Below are 17,798 nucleotides of genomic sequence, written 5' to 3'. Positions count from 1 at the left end.
CATCACAAAAGGTTTCTCATCCAGGAAAAAAGAGGTTATTGTTCCCCTCTACTCATCACTCATTAGACCCATTATAGAGTAAAATTCCCCTTATGGTATGTACCTCATAAGACATCTACAACAACTGGAAAGGCCACAGAAGTACCTCACAAAGAGGATTACTGACCTCAAACAGATGTCCTACGCAGACCATCTCAAAAAACTCCAGCTTTACTATGTTGCATATCGCCTACTCAGAGGTGATCTCTGCCTAACATACAAAGCTATGTCAAACCCAGCGCTGTTGAACATGCTCCACTTAAAGAAATCTCAATCCCTCCAAGCTAAATGCTCTGGGGACCTAAACCTTGTCACCACAATAAACAGAAAATGCTGGAGGGATAGATTCCTGTCCCAGAGACTTCCCATACTTTGGAACAAACTACCTATCTATATCAAACAAAGCTCCTCATTAGCACTCTTCGAGAAAAATCTTGATGATTGGATGGGAAATAGGAAATTCACCCCGGGGATCACCTCTGTGGCTCTGCTCGACAGGGGCACAGGAAAATAATTTTCTTGTGTGGCGAAAGCCAGGGTACCTTTTTGGCTTGGCTTATATAGGTCCTAGGGCCAATAGCCTAGTACCTACCTATGAACCTATGAACCTATGAATATCTTTTGGGGCTGCCTTTTTTGTATTGATTAATTTGGCTTTCAACATTGTATAAATATTTCACCATATCAAATATCTCTTTTTTTTCCTATGTCCATATTTCTTTTTTATACTTTTAAAAAGTGTCTAGGTTTTGTTGTTTATATTTTCACACTTCCTATATTTCTTTTTCCAAACAGTTCAAAGTTTCTTGGTCTATATAATGTTTTTCATAAATCTGTTGTATTAGTGAACACAATTTTTTATTTGAAGCTTCTGACAGTTTTTCTTGTAGAAGTATTTTTCTTTCCTCTAATTTCTCTCTTAATCTTTTTATATATCTTGTGTCTAGAAATTCTGGGCTTTTTGCATAATAGCAACAATATATAATTTCTTTCTTATCCTCAGTAGTCCACTGTGTCATCGTCAAGGCTGTTCTTTGGCCTTTCAGTTTCAGTGACTTTTGTGGGCTGCTGCTTCCTTCTACAACAGGGGTGCCATCCTACCCCTGGGCCTGGCCTGGCCCCATTTTAGAAAAGTTTCTGGCACCAGTGCACTTACCAGGATTGGGCATTTTTTTATCCTGGGTCTTGTGCACCGAGCTGTCTTTTTTAATTTTTGACCTACTTCTGTCCATGATATATGCTATATAAAATACAGTCTACATATCAGTGTCGTCTTGGTGAGGTTTTGCAAAAAACAGGATCGACCTCATAGAGGTACTCACCAAGACTTGAGGATGAATTCAGTTTCAACAAAACTAATTTAACTTGTTTGCTGCATTATCATTTCTCATGTAAATAAGTATATACTGTGGAATGATCAAACACCTTCATATAGTATCACAACCTATGTGTTAAATAACACTAGAAATCCATCCTTGTTTGCTGTTCTTCTATACTCTATCTGTTGATCTCTAGTGTTTTTCTTTCTTAGGTTTTTGTGAGACCTTAGTATCTCTTATCATAAATTACTAGGTGTATCTAATTTTGTATTATGTTATAAAGATTTGTACTACACCATTTCTAATACAAATGTATTAGTCTTATTCATCTATTCTTAGATACATTTTTCCTTTTTCCTACTGAAATATAAAATATATAATCTTAGGCTTGGACTATAATTGTTAAAACTTATGTACCAAATTATACTGTTATTGTCTTTGTCTTGACCTTTTATGTTGTTGTAATTTGTGGAGCTTTTCTCCCCGGTCCTCCACTGAAAATGGACATATATCCAGCTGGACTAGCCTGGTCAACAAATGTAAAATAAAATAAAAATAAAAATAAAAATCATCTCGCCATTCGGACCCCCAACTATAGGATGCCCTCTATGTCCTCCGAGGCCCATATCTTCTACCTGACTAGTCTGGAAACCCTAAGAATTCAGCCATACACCATTGTGTCTCTTAGGAAACTTTAACTACCCCTTCATCAAGTGTGAAACAGATAATCTCAAAACATGTATGCCCAGAAATTTCTAGACTTTATAGGTATAGACTTGCAGAAACAGTTAGTCCACACTCCTACTAGGGAGACAACATCCTGGACTTGGTTCTCACCAATATGGGACAGCTCTGCTCCCTGCCAGTTGCATCATCCTCCCATGTCAAATTGGACCATAAATCAGTAATACTCACCATAAGGCTGAAGCTAGAACCATCCTCCAATGATGCACTATTCAGAGAGTATGCTAAAGCTAAAACTAAAACTGAGTGATGACCTGCTGAAGTTCAGCATTCCCCTCTACACTAATGACCCCTCTATGAATTTGAAATCTTTTACTGCTCACTTTTGTGCACATATAAATATAGGAATAGAACTATTTGTCCCCCTAAAGTAAATACATCAAATTTAAAAATAAACTCCTATGGTGTAATTCAATTATACCCAGGATCTACAATAAAAGGAAAAAGGTCATTGCACATGAATATAAATGTAACTCTGCAAGTGCCAAAGATGGGTTTGTCAAATGACATGGAACTCCACTCATTGAGAAAATCAACCAAAGCTAGATATGGGGTAAAATAGCCACCTAGGAAAAAGATGTTAACAAAGCCTTCTTTAACTGTGTTATTCATACTTATAATACAAAAGGCTCTGTGTTAAGCATACTTAAAACACTAGGTCTACAAACTTATTGGGAATGCAGAGATCGTTAGCCTTCTAAGTACTTATGGACCTATGTAAGTTCACAGCTACAGTAAAACAACTCAGTATATCTCCAGATGACCGCAATATGCAACTTGAATTGTGGATACTGGAACTGAAGATGTCACAACAACTGAGAGAATGAACCAGTTCAAGTTGCAAACAAAGAAAGAAAAAGAGAGAGTAGAGAGGAAGGGACAAAGAGCTGAGAGAGGCCAAAGTCATAGATGAGGGAAGAATCTCCATGAAGAATATCAAAGGAAGAATGAATAACTGAATGAATGAGAAATAATCACCTTTTGTCAAAGGCAGATGTGCAGCAGCAGTGAAAAGCCAGTCCCAGATGTCAAGACCTGCACTTATTGTTGCCTCATAATAAGGAAAGGAGTGAGTTTAATACCTTTGTCTGGGCATTTACATGTGTGAGCAATCAACACCGAATTAACCAGGGGCAGCAGATGAGGTTTTAAGCTCAATTGTTTATGGGTGGTAATATGCATGCTTTGTTCAACATGTCTGACTCTAAATGATTGCACTACTTCAGACATAAACAAAATACTGCCTGAATGCTTTAAATATACTTTTGAAGCCAATCTAATACAGTTTAGAAAACATAAGAAAAAAATAAGACTGTCAGTAATTTCACTGCAGAAATAAGAACTTATTGTGAAAGGTGGGTGAGAGCAATTCCTGTTATTACTGTTAAATATTCTAAAACCTTATAATAGGGGAAAAAGAGGTCAGTACTTTGCCTGTAGAAATGAGAAGGTGGTCAATAAATTAGGCATATAACACTTCTGAGGAAATAAGAAAAAAAATAATTCCCTTGTCTAATTAGCAGGGTACAACAGGACAAAAGGGTTTACCCAGCACTACATATGGGAATAGGGAAACCTTGGGGAGAGTATAAAGCTCCCCAACAGGGTCTATATACAAAACAGAAAGCTGTTAGTTCTAGCTCTCATCAAGGACTTGGAAATATTTCCAGAGTAACCCAGTAGAATATACTTATTCTAAATATCCACAGTGATAATGTAAGAAAGTTAACAAATGTAGACATTATTGAAACTGCAATTGATCCAGATTATCACAAAAGTTTGTACTCTATATTGATTTTAGCTGAAAGAACAATGGATAAGGTGAATACTGACTTAGACATAGTTAACCATAATTAAGCCTGTACTTTTCATAGATAAAAATTATTTGTCCAGGCATTGCAGTCATAATAGGATATAAGAAGACACCTGTTCAGATGTTGTTTGCAAAGGTTTATTTAGACTTGGAAGTCACACAGGAAGACAATCAGGTGGGCAGTGTATGATGAATTGCCAGCAGATGTTCCTACAACTAATGAGTTTGGTGATACAGCACCTTGTGTGTGAGTATTTACAACCAGACCAGCATGAAGTCAATTACATATGGAAGGTAGGAGTCGGTAGATCCAGCCATGGTCCATACAGCCAGTAAATACCGATTGATATGGCTGCTTCAGGCAAAAGTCTAAGTAGTATCAGTAAACATAAACCGAAGACAAAGCTGCAAAAATTAGTAAACTTCCTCTGGAAGGGGAAACTTCAAGAGACAAGAATGTTGTTAGCCTGAATCTGAGATATAGTTGTTGAAGAAAGCTAAATGTTCATTGAATGGGAGCTAGGATGGATCACAAAGAGAGAGAACTGAGAAAGGTATAGCTTTTAGATCCCATGTTACAGAAGTTGAAGACAGCCAATAAAACTTTTCATTCTCAAGAGCAGGAGGGGATTTCGTATATTAGAATAAGGGATTATGTTACAGGAATTAGACTTCAAGGCAAGGTAGAGAGACGAGTGGACCTGCAGTTGACAGACCCAAGGGCATTCCATCAGGGACTTCTTGCTAATGTACATTAACTTCCTTTTTCTGGCTATATAAGCATAAATCATACAAGCAAAAGAATTACATAAAAAGTTTATTGGTTAAACATTAGGAAATATGTGTGAGGGTACTGTAAGATTTGTGAGCAGGTTCAAAGGTTTGGCAAAGCAGGGAGATAAAACTAATGTCTTTTTGCTGCTTTTTCTTGTTATTGAGGAAAGGTTCCAAAAGATAGCCATGGATGTTATGGGGCCGTTTACTACCCTAGGTCAGGCAACAGTTATATTTTGGCATTGATAGATTATGGTACTAGGTAACCTGAGGTGACTTCTTTGTCATCTGTTGAGGCAGAAAAAGTGGTAAATGCTACATTAGAAATTTGCTGTAGGGTAATTTTCTTTTGTAAACACTGCTAGATGGGGTGGGGTCAAACAATGTAAAACTGCTGACTTGTTTGTGTTAAAAATGTGGGCTAAGGCATATAACATCATAAATACAACAAGATACAGAAGGAACAGGGAGATCTTGTGATCAATCTCCAGAATGAGGCACAAACTGACAGCTCAGTGGATGAGCTAATGCTAATACTGCACCTATCTCTGATAAGAGTTCAGAAAATCTGAGCAATGCTATGACAGAATGAGGACAGGTTCAATGCTGAGCTACAGTATACATAACTAGTACAACTCTGTGTAAGCACAAGAATACAAGATGCAAACAAACAGGCATCTTACAGGGTGCCTGAACAAATCAAGTGAGTTATTCTGGTGGAACTTCAGAAGATGTTGAGCCTAGAGTGAACCAGGAATGCAAAGCCTGTGTGATTAAACAAAGCCAACTGTGAGCAAATCCTGATATGCTCACAACCATGAGTGGATTACTGCTTTTATACAATGACATTATTTAAGAAATTATTTACTTTTCTTTAATAATGTCATTGCATAAAGGCACTTCTGTCATCTTCTGCATTGTCTTCTGTATTCTGATGTACTGAGCATATGCATAGGACTTACATTCCCACACTTGCACAGTATATTAGTGCAGGAGAAGTGACAGGCAAAACAGAATAGTTGTTGTTTAACTGTCCTAAAACAGACATTTTACGGGGACCACACCAAAAAAAAAAAAAAAGAAGAAAATCAGGTATGTTTCTGTTTTAGTTTTGCAGAACATACCTGATTTTTCTAATATTTTGGTGTGTCTTCCAGTATATGTCATTAGAAATGTCTACCCACTTATTGGCACTTCAGCGGCTGGACTTTTTTCTATTGGTAAAAGGGCACACTGGAATGGCTATCCAATCAGCATGCTCATTTTTGAATAGTAATGAGCCATTATTATATAAAGTAGTATGGCAGATAATGTAAAAGTACTGCTTCCTGTACTTCACTATTTGACTCCATCAGTCTCCATTTGCTAACTTTGTGACCAGACAGTCATCTGAGGTCATTAAGAAATTAAGGTAGGCTCCTTAATGGTCTCTTAGATCACAGGCTTATTGATACCCTATGAATTTACACTTTAGTCATGTAATCCAGCCAAAGGAAGACAAACATACATCTGTAGAGAAGGAATATCTGACAATGGTTTGTAATTTAAAAATACTTCATCCCTGTGCATATGGTTGAAAATTTGAAGTAGCATAAGATCATACTTCCTTAAAGTGATTTTACAGAGACAGTGGCAAAATATTTCCCTTTTTAGATAGAACTTGTGATTACAGCCATGTGATATGAGCATTTAGCACCATTGTAATGTTATTTCTGCAAATGAAGATGTTCTGTCAAGACTGGCAACTGAGTGACAGCTTAAAATAGATCTGTAACACCCAACTTTTGTTTCTTGGTTCATTCACAAAGAAATTCAATAGAGTACAAGAAGAGGTGAGAAGTAAGACAAGCCTAGTGATGCCTGCAATTCTCTCTCAGGAAAATATGAAGAAAGGCTGCATTAAGCTGAGCTAAATGTAATTATTTTTTTCATAAATCTTTGTTTGCTGCTTTCAAGTCTTACAACATATAAAATGTATGGAATGTAAGCAGTGGTGAACTGAATATTTTTATTTTATTTTATTTTATTTATCCTTTGTTGACCTGGTTAGTCCCACTAGGCTAGTAGCCTCTTTTCGGGGGATACCTGAGGTGGTATTTATACTTGTTGTTGTTGTGTCTTTCGGCATTTCCCAGTTAGTGGATATCACAGCGGAACTCCAGTTTGCTAATGATTGGCAGTAGATTTTTACTTGCCGAGTTGCCAGCTCTGACGCCCAACCTTCAACAAAGATGCGCCCATTCACGCATGTCTCCACACAGAAGACGCTCTAGCTGAGAATTGAACAGGACAATGTCTTACTGTGAGGCGACAATGCTACCACAGCACCACCACTGCAGATAGGTAGTATTTATACTACTAGGGAAAGTTTGGCTAGGGCATGCTTCGTGTGCTCATGACTGGTATTTGTGGAAGTGCTAGCTGTGAGTACTGGCGCATGTCCTATTCTTAGTATGGAGGCAGCGAGGAGGATGGTGCGTGAGATGTAGAATTCACTAATTGGAGCAGAGGCAAATGGAAGCTCGATAAAGATGTTGCAGAAGGTGTTGATGATTTGGAAACAGTTTTTCAGCAGCAGTTATTTGAACAAAAGGAGGAGATGGTCTGAGATGAATGTATAGTTACAATGCTCCAATTGGTAGGGTTGTAGAATGATTTACTCCAGGATTTAATCAACCAGAGGGAAACAAAGAGTGATGTATCATGGGGGACACCATGGAAAAATTACACAAGGAGAATGCAAGAGCGACGTTGGAAGGAGGCAGTGCATAAGTAAAGAAAACATATGTGGAGATGGTGGCAGCTTCACAAGGCAGACCGAAAGAAAAGAAATAAGAGGACAGTTTAAAAAGAAAGTTTGTGTTAAGGATACAAAGCAAAAAATGACCAGGAGTCAGACAGATATGGGGCAATGTAATTTTACCCTTGGGCATGAAAACACAAGAGGTAAGGGCTTTCATTTTGATTAACAAAGAGACAATTTGGGATATTTTTTTTTAAATTGTACAAGATAGGGAAAAGCTTTTGTGTGAGTATGCAAAAGAAAAAAATAATAATTGATGGAATTAATATGTGATTAAAACATCTTTTCAGGAGAAGAGAAATAAAACACATAGTTTCACACCAAAGTGGAAAGATAGACTATAAAAGAGCATTTAAAATATATGTGAAGAAGGAATAGACATTTCAAAAGTTTATTATAATAGGGGTTTATGGACTGGGGTATGGGAGAGTAATGTTATTTTAAAAATTGAAATGGAAAAATTATATTTATTCCAAGGAAGAAATCAAAAATGAGGAAGAAATAGAAACAGATGAAACTTTAGAAGAAAAAAGTGAAATACTAAAAATAGTGAAGTAGAGGAATTAGAAATAGAATTAGAAGCTAGTGACAAAGAAGATATAAACTGGAAACCGGTAAAAGGAAATTCTACTGGTAAAAGAGTAAAAGATAGAAAAAGAAAATTTAATGCCATTAATATAAAGGATAGTAAGAAACAGAATGGATACCAAACAAAAGTTTAAAGAGATTAGTATGATATCCTTTAAATTAAGGAATGGAGAAAGGAATAATTTAAGGATTCTTTCAGTTAATGTAAACAGCATGGAAAGGATAATAAGAAGGATAGTAAGTTTAGAATGGTACAACAAATGTGATGATATTATTTTGGAGGCTATAATATTTTTAACTTATAAGTGGAACCTAGTCGGACTTTCCCGGTCAACAAATGTTAAATAAATAAAAATAAATAAAAAAAAATAAGGAAAGATTGCAGATACAAATCATGTGGAATAGTGAGATAATATGGAACATGGGGATCAAACAGTGTTCAACAATAGGAGGGTGATGAAAAAGAGTAGTAAAGATTTTTGATGTTACTTTAGTTAAAATGGGAAGATGAGCAATTGTATATTACAAATGTATATATAATTTGGCAATAAAAGCTTTATACAATTATTGCTATATATGCTTATGTGATAAGTAAGAAAGGGACATTTATTTCAGAAGATATTGCATTATGCAGCTGTAAATGTGCATATTTTAGTTGCAAGAGATTGTATTTGTAATTTAAGGGAGAATAAAAAGAAAACAGGAAAAGTTGTAAAAAAATGATGGAAGACATGAAATGTGGAAATTTGGTTATATGGAACAGAAAATAATGTACATATAGAAGGGGTGATTTAAAATCTGAAATTGATTATTTTATAGTTACAATGGAAGAAACTATTATAATATTTTCTTCAGATCATTTGGCAATATAGTTAGAAAGATATTGAAACACAGAATACATAAAAATAGAACAGGGTATAAAATAAAAATAAATACGAAGGAATGGAATGAAAAAGGAAAGAAAGTAATTATTCAATTATGGAAGGACCAAATTACTAAGAAATCATTCTGTGATACTTGGTCTGAATGGTGAATTTCTTTTAAAGAAAATATCAAGTTAGATATTTATACTGACAGTAAAATAAGAAAGAAAGAAAAGCAGTAAAATATTAAAAACATATAAAGAGGTGTTAGAGAATATAGAGAATAATAATAGAGAACATTATGAAAGAGAGAAAGAAGTTTACAAGAGAAACAAGATAAAATTAAGAATTAGTATATAAAAAAGATATTTTACAAGGTAGAAAGGAAGAAGTATCACCATATTTAAACAAGATACTGAAGGAGGGTATTAGTGTGATGCGAGAAATGAAAGATAAACACAGTAATTTAAAGAAGTCACAAAACATTTCCACCCAATAACGGTAAAAAACCTCACTATTCAACAGCAAGTGAAAACAAAGATGCTGGTGAAAACCTTTTGCATATCATAGATTTATTCTTCACTTTCATCAAATATAACAGACTTTTTTAGAATAACATCATAAACACACACAGTCATTTTTAAAACATATGAACCTATAAAAATATCTAAAAGACTATCATATGTTTAATGATCAATTAAAAAGCCTTCATTAATATAATTTTAAAGACACATACACATATAAATCATATGTATATAAAACAACTGATTCACCTAAATATTTCACTTATATATTTTTTGCCCTTTGTTTCTAAGAAAACATTTAATATTTATATCCTTCATTCTTTACTCGGTGGTGGTGCTGCGGTAGTAGCATTGTCGCCACACAGCTTTGACATTGCCCGCTCTCATAGAGCTTTTAGAGCTCTTGTGTGTGTGTGGATGAATGAATGGTCATTCACATTCGGTGAAGGTTGTGCATTAGGCAAGCAAAACCAATCATTAGGTTCCACTGTGGCCTCCCAACCTGAAAGACACAAGACACAAGACATATCCTTTACATTCTTTAGTATGTTTGTAGAGGGCATTATGATCATCTCCCTTTTTAACAGCATAAATGTATTATCTTATTCTCTCTTTCAAACATCTACTATTCATTCTTACATAATAGGCATTGTACCCTGAGCAAATATATATGTATACAAGTCCTCTAGAATTACAATTAAATACTGCTGTTACTGGAATAGTATAATTTAAATGCTCTAAATTAATGTAGGGTCTATGTAGTATATATCAACACATATTACATCCCCCACATTTGTACATTCCTTTATTTTTAAATTAAATATTATTGTGGGAACTATCCTTAGTACTATCATTTTGTAACAAGGTTTTAAAATTAAAACTATTATTATACACAAAGTTGGGCTACTTCCTACAACCTTAAATAATTCTGTATTCCCATATCAGTAATACTTATTCTAATAGTTGGACTATCCAGTGTAATATCTAAATTACAAACAATATTTCTATCTAACAAAACAATCAGAGGGAGCTCCTTCTTTGAGAGATTTAAAAAAATGCTTCAAAATAGGGAAAACATAAGAGTTCCTCTTGAGTGCAATCTTCTCTACAATATTCAACACATTCTCTTTCTTATACCCTCTTTCAACAAATAAGTAGGTAATAAAAACTGCTTCTTGAACAAAAGCTTCAGCATTAATAGTCATCCTGGATGCCCTTATGTATTGCCTCATGGGAATATTGTTTTTCATGAATGCAGGGTGATAACTTCTGTAATGTAGATAATTTTTCCAAAAATATTGTTTCTGTAAATATCACTGTCAAAATATTTTTGTTCTCTATTCCAAGTTAAGGTAACATCAAGAAAATGCACTTATGTTCCTATTTCACCCACTGTGAACTTTAAAAATTCAGATATCTGATTCCATTTCTCTACTATTTTCCTACAATCATCCTTGGATCCTTATATAACTAAAAGAAGAATATCAGCACATCTATTATAATAGACAATATCATGTTCTTCTTTTACTGGTGCTAAAACTATATGGTCCCACCAACCTAGGACAATATTAGTTAAAGCTGGGGCAGCAAATGAACCCATTGCTACCACTTTTATTTGCTTATAAAAATTCTTGTTAAAAATAAAATAATTATTGTCCAGTAATATCTCTAACAAACTATGATAAAAATTAAAATTAATGTCCTAGTCGGTGAACCCTGTAAACTTTTTCAAATACTGTTTGGTGTATTCTGCCCCTTTATTATGTAGCATAGAGGTTAATAAAGAACATATATATATATATATATATATATATATATATATATATATATATATATATATATATATACATAAAATAGTTCCATTCAGGGTCAAAATTATATTCAGTTGTAAAATTTCTAAACTTGTCTAAAAATGCCAGAAATCTTTTATGAAGGAACTAAAAGTCTGTATAGGTATCCAGGTAAAGAGATATTCCTTCCATGGCATGATTAGAAGAAGATACAATAGGTCTAAAGGATGAATTCCTGGGGATTTTATGAATTTTGAATATCCCAAATAGTACACCTATTACTGGCTTTTCCACAAAGAGAATATTATACATTTCTAGGTCTAACATTCCTTCCATCAAACTTTCATATAAAAATAATTCTATTTTTTTAAAACACATATATTTCAAATTTAGATGTCAAAAATATTCATTTTCATAACTTAGCATTCTTTCCATATTGAAATATTTACTGTTTGGTCCATAACTACAAGGCTTCCACCCTTATCTGCCTTCATAAACCTCATTTTTTTGTAACTCTAAGATCTTTCAAGGCAGACTTATCTACATTATCCTTATTAAAATAACAACTATCACTTTTGTAACTCAATGCATTTCTAATATTTTTTCACATGTCTTCTCACACACTCTAAGGGTATTGTTTAATGCAGGATTAAAAACAAAGCTTTTTGAACTTTGAACAGGTCAAATTTACATCTTTTAAAAGAAACTTTAATTTTAATTTTAATATTAATTTTCTTGTAAACTATTTTAACCTCAATAATGTCCTAGACACATCAGCTCTGCAAGTATGAATGAAGTTTAAGCCTAGCTTGAGCACTCTAACATAAGTTTATATGTTTTATAAAATGACTGTGTGTTTTTTATGATGTTATTCTGAAGAAATCTGTTATATTTGATGAAAGCAAAAAATAAAACTGTGATACGCTAAAGGTTTCTCAGGCATCTTTATTTTCACTTGCTGTTGAATAGTGTTTTTTTTTTTTTTAGTTTGTTAATTTAAAGACGTATCAGCAACTGATTATGACAATTGTTGCAAGTTACGTAGAATAAATGTTTATTAAGAATAAAGAGACAAATTTCAAGGACATGGGAAGTAAAATGTTCTCTGAACAAATTAATGGAGAATGTGAAAAAGAGAGTATACTATATGAATTATGAAATGTGTTTAAACAGTTAAATATAGAATCAACAGCTGGTCCAGATGGAATTCAATTTGAAATGTAAAAATAATCTAGAAGAATGGCGTAATAAGCATTTATTATGCATGTCTAATGAATGGTTGAATGAAGGTTTAAATCATAAGGAATTATGTAGTGGGATATTAACATTTATATGAAAAAAGGAGGAAAAGAAGAATATAAAGAATTGGAGACCAATAGATTTAAATAATGCAGACTATAAGATATTATCAACAGAAGATAAAATTGTGGAAAATAAAGACTGATGAAGATAAAAAAATGGCATAAAAATATTTTGAGAAAATGTTATTGCATTAATCCATGGGAAAATATTCCATGGGAAAATATTGAAGCAGTTAAAGAAAGAAAGAAAGAAAGACATGGTTTAGTCATAATGTTGAATGTCAAGATTTTTAAAGAGATTGGAAATAAAAAATTACCAGTAAAAGCAAATATTTTGATGTTGCGGTGAAAAAGAAACAACAGAACATGTTTTTGAAATTTAAGAGAGTTAAAAATTGTGGAACAAATTATGTAAATAAATTTTTTTGAAAACTTTAAGAATAATGATAGTATAATCATGGGTATGTTTGAATATTATTTACTTTTTTTAGGAGAATATAAGCAAAGAATCATAATTGGATTTGGATAAAAAGTGTTCTATGTAACACGGGTATTATGGAATGAAAAGATAAATGAAATTATGTATAATGGAAACTGGGCATTGCAATTAATATTAAAAAAGATGGACTATGGTTATGGAAAAAGGAGTGGGGGTCAAAGTAAAAGGTATGTACATATGAACAATAGTTTGATGTTTAAAATTATGAAAGAATGATAATTATTTTAAACAACTGTATAAACTTGTAACTATGGGCACATATATATATATATATATATGTATCCACCTTTTGAAGAGTGGCTGTTTGAAGTTATTTCTACCATACAAACACTGAATAGGTAACTTACTTTAAGAAGTTGTTGTGTCTTTCGGCTTTTCCCGGTTAGGGGTCGCCACAGCGGAACTCTGGTCCGCTAATGATTGGCAGTAGATTTTTACATGCCGGGTTGCCGGCCCTGATGCACAACCTTCAATGAAGGTACGCCCATTCACACATGTCTCCACACAGAAGATGCTCTAGCTGAGAATCGAACAGGACAATGTCTTAACTGTGAGCTGACAACGCTACCGCAGCACCACCACCACAGGTAACTTACTTTAAGGAGTAAACAGTAAATTAAATCTTGGTATGGTACACTGGTCTGGCCAATGGCAGCATGGTACTGTGAAGGCATGGACTGGTGTGTTGGTATGGGCAATGTATCCTTAACTTTTTCTACATCTTGGCAGTTCAATGCATCATGCACAAAAAAGGTCAGCTCTATGGCATTAAGTGATAAATCTCTGTCCATGATCCAGGCATCTTGAACTTAATTAGTGAAGTGTGCACTGGAGATATAACAAAGAGTGAGACAAGATAAATAGGTTTTGTTTGGTTGCTTCTTTCATGAAGAGGTGATAGGGTACAGATAGCTAGAATTTTCCTCCTTGTAGAAATGTTAGCACAGATCATTGAGACTCCTGCATAAGCAGGGCCAAAGTCTGTCAGGACATCACTCATAGAGGCATGCAGTTTTCCTTTCATGGGCTCACCACATGTCCTGCTCCTTGGATTGTAGTGTGCATTCACAAGGTGGTGTAATGCCACAACAATAATGCAATCCATCTTCTATGAGCAGCACTAGTGACTCTAAGACCTACCACATCACATGATAGGACTTTACCCAGATCACCAGTAGTTACTGTGCTATAACACTTATGAAGGGCTTTATTCAACTTACGTTACATTCCAATATATGTCTCTGTATTTTCTACTAAGTACTTCAGGGCTTATTCTGTACATTCTGCCTCTAATAATTGTTCACTGTTGTGTTTATTTCTTTCTAATGTCAAGCACTATCCCATTATGTTATTATTTTACTGTAACCTACTATGTTAATCATTTACTAAATCTTACTACATTAAGAAATAATGCATGTAATTATTGTTCCTGCAATGACTGTTTAATTACTACCACTGCACTCAGCTCATGACTTAAAAGTACCTGTGAACCAGATCACTTGCCCAGATAAATTGCAAATGTATGAATTAGGCATGGTGCATTTGAATTAGTGGTGGTGTTGGATCTTACAGAGTGCCATGCTGCCATGGGTGCAAAAGGCTGTACCCCACTACTAACAGTGGTAAACATTGATATATACAAGTAGAAGGCATGCTTCAGAGTTATTCTGGTTTTGCATTGGTATTATAGAAAAAAAAATCATCTTGGGAACAAGGTTCTTCATTCTGTTGCTTTGTTATCATCCTTGATGAAGACGTCTTGTACCTGACGAAAGCACTAAATTAAAGAATTATTTGGATCTATTTTGGTGTTATTTTTGCCTGCTTAAGTGGTTGCCTTTGGGTTTATTAGATTAACTATTGACTAGGTTAAACTTTTCTGCAGACATGTGGCTAACGTAATCTATACTGTAATTTGTTGGGCAGATTGTGTCACAATATGTACTTGTTTGCAAGAGAGGGGTTTAGTCAGCTTTTTAAAGCAATTATTTCTTTTCTTCTGTTATAAAAGTGTCAGCATGAAAAGGAACTCAACAACATATATGAATATGAATAAAAATGGTTCAAAATGAACATACATAGCAAGATAGAGAAACAACCTTTCTACTAGTCATACGTTGATGTTAATATCTGTTTATATTTGCTGAAACAGTTAATTGGAATGTTATAGGCATTCATTAGTTTAAAAAGTAACAGTCTTACAAAGATAAAGAGAACAGTAAAAGTATTATTATAAGATTGTGATTTTGATAAATGAAGTGCTTACAGAAAAGTTAACAAATGCCCTAATCAGCTACCTGTTTTAAACTAGCACAAGTAAACTGTATTACAATTATGGAGGATAGCAAAAACAGATGTTATGAAACATATACAATTGTACACATATGCACAAAGACACACACACACACACACACACACACACACACACACACACACACACACACACACACACACACACACACACACACACACACACACACACACACACGCACACACACACACAAACAAGCATGTGCCCCCTTACACACAGACCACATACACATGCATGCATGATACATACATGCACATAAACACTCTTACTTGTGCATGGATCAGAAGTAAATATCAAGAATTCTGCTAGTGTGCGTACAGTTCATTTACTGTCACTCATGAAGCATTATGCTGCAACACAATCAGATGGCAACTGTTTTGTCCACAGTCAAATAACATTTGTAAATTTATGGAGTTCTTGCCAGAAGGCATTCCTCCTTTGCCAGAATTTGATGAGCTCATGAAGCTACTGTGTCAGGCAGTCTTCCACTGTGTATTCATTTGGAAAGTGTTTCTTCCCCTGTAATGTTACATTACTGCCAGAAATTAATGTATTCAAACTTGCAACGTGCTACTTTCCAGCAGAGAATCATCATTGTGGAAGTTGTTTCTGAAACTATTAAGCTGAGAGTTGGTTATTCAAGCAAGAAAAACATCTATGCAAGTGTAAGGAAAGCATTTTGCAGTTAGTGTTTCTGCTCACAGCAGTTGATTTGTAGAAAAAAAACAACAAATACCTAGATGCCAAGTACAGCACACATTCTATGGTTGGTATTGCATTGCGGCAATAACATACATAGTTTTCTTACTCTGTTCCTGCCTCTGACGCCTTCATGTCATCCCTGTTTTTGTTGAGGTCTGTAGTTTTCCATCACATCTCAAAGACATTGACAGATGAATTGTTGACCTCTAAACTTTTCATTGATGTGTTTTTGCATACATCCTGCAAAGTATGAGGATCCCATCTACAGTTGTCTGTCTATCTCATGCCCACTGCTTGATCCGGTAGAACTTGGCTCCTTTTTCACAAAGTGTGCATCAGAAAGTGGATGACTGAATCCTTATATATATTAATTCAAATGTCAGTGCATTGATTTCTGAGTCTAATGTTGCGTGCTCAACACATCTTACAATCTGGGTCATGTTTTTCCAGATTAATATTTTTACCCTGTTTAATGTACTAATAGAAATAACTATTCTCTAAAATGATTACTATAATGTCAATGCAACTAAAGAAAAGTTATTTATTAAAGTATGGAAAGTTAAAGTATGTACAATGTCTGAAAACAAGCATGTCACTAAAGGGTGACAGTTATGGCATGGTTTAATCAGCAGAAATGTTATGACAAGCAACATATTGAAAATTCTGAAAGTTTGGTGGTTCATTGGACATAGTCATAAATATTAAGTTAAACGGAGATTATCTCTTAGCTAACTTTGGAACTCTTCAACTGGAAAAAACCTAAGATTTACACAACAGATAAGCATTTCTCACAGGTTCCTAGAACCAGGGATCTAGCTTATAATCTAGCAAACCTTTTAGCTCCACTGCCATAGAGTAGCTAATGCATTTTGGAAACTTGTAGGCACTGTTAAAACATAGCTCACTCCTTAACCTCCAAATCCATACTCACCACTGCAAACTTGGGTTGGGAGGGTGGCCTAATGGTTAAGGTGTTTTCCTTACAACCACAAGGTACAGGGTTTGAGTCTCACAGGAGATAATTGGCTAAGATTAAAATGGCTCACAAGGGCAGTTAGTCTAGTACTAATCTATGGACCTATTAACAGTATTGTTATCTTGATGACGGAATATGGCTTAACCCAAAGTAATGCATTCTTCACTGGCACCTACAATAAATTACAAGTAATGTTGAATAAGTAGGTTTGTGGTCCACCACCCCCCCCACAGCATAAACACCTTTACATTTCTGTAACCAAGTGCAAGATGTCTCCCATTGACCAAAGGGTTAGCAGAGCCTTGTTAGCTGTAATCTATAAAATTCTCCATATGAATCACTTTTTGATTCATGATTCTCTTCTCAGATTTAAGCCTCTTACCTGAAGGTTGCATTAATCTACCAAACAAACCTTTCACTGTGCTGCCACAAAATTAATCACTAACATGTTTCAAAGCATTTTCTTTATCAGGGCCAGAGGCCTGGAATGTACTTCTGCTGTAAGCTGCTGACCATTGCAGTATCTTCTTTATAGTAATTTATAACCAGGCTGACTACGTATCTCCTCACAGATACTGTATGCAATAGAAGTAATATCTTCAATTTTCTCTTACTTACATCTTCATTCTAGAAACAGTTCATGGTACTAAGGCATAATTCTATCTTTAGTTTTAGTCACTGGCTAAAATATTCAGTACTGATATTATGATGCTTAGTCACTTGTGTGTGTGTGCGTGTGTGTGTGTGTGTGT

This window comes from Protopterus annectens, chromosome 2.part0 (genome assembly GCF_019279795.1).
Source record: "Protopterus annectens isolate FY-2018-M chromosome 2.part0, PAN1.0, whole genome shotgun sequence".
Classification (NCBI taxonomy): Eukaryota; Metazoa; Chordata; order Ceratodontiformes; family Protopteridae; genus Protopterus; species Protopterus annectens.
The sequence above is the reverse complement of the archived record's forward strand: the minus strand, read 5'-3'. Positions refer to the sequence as shown.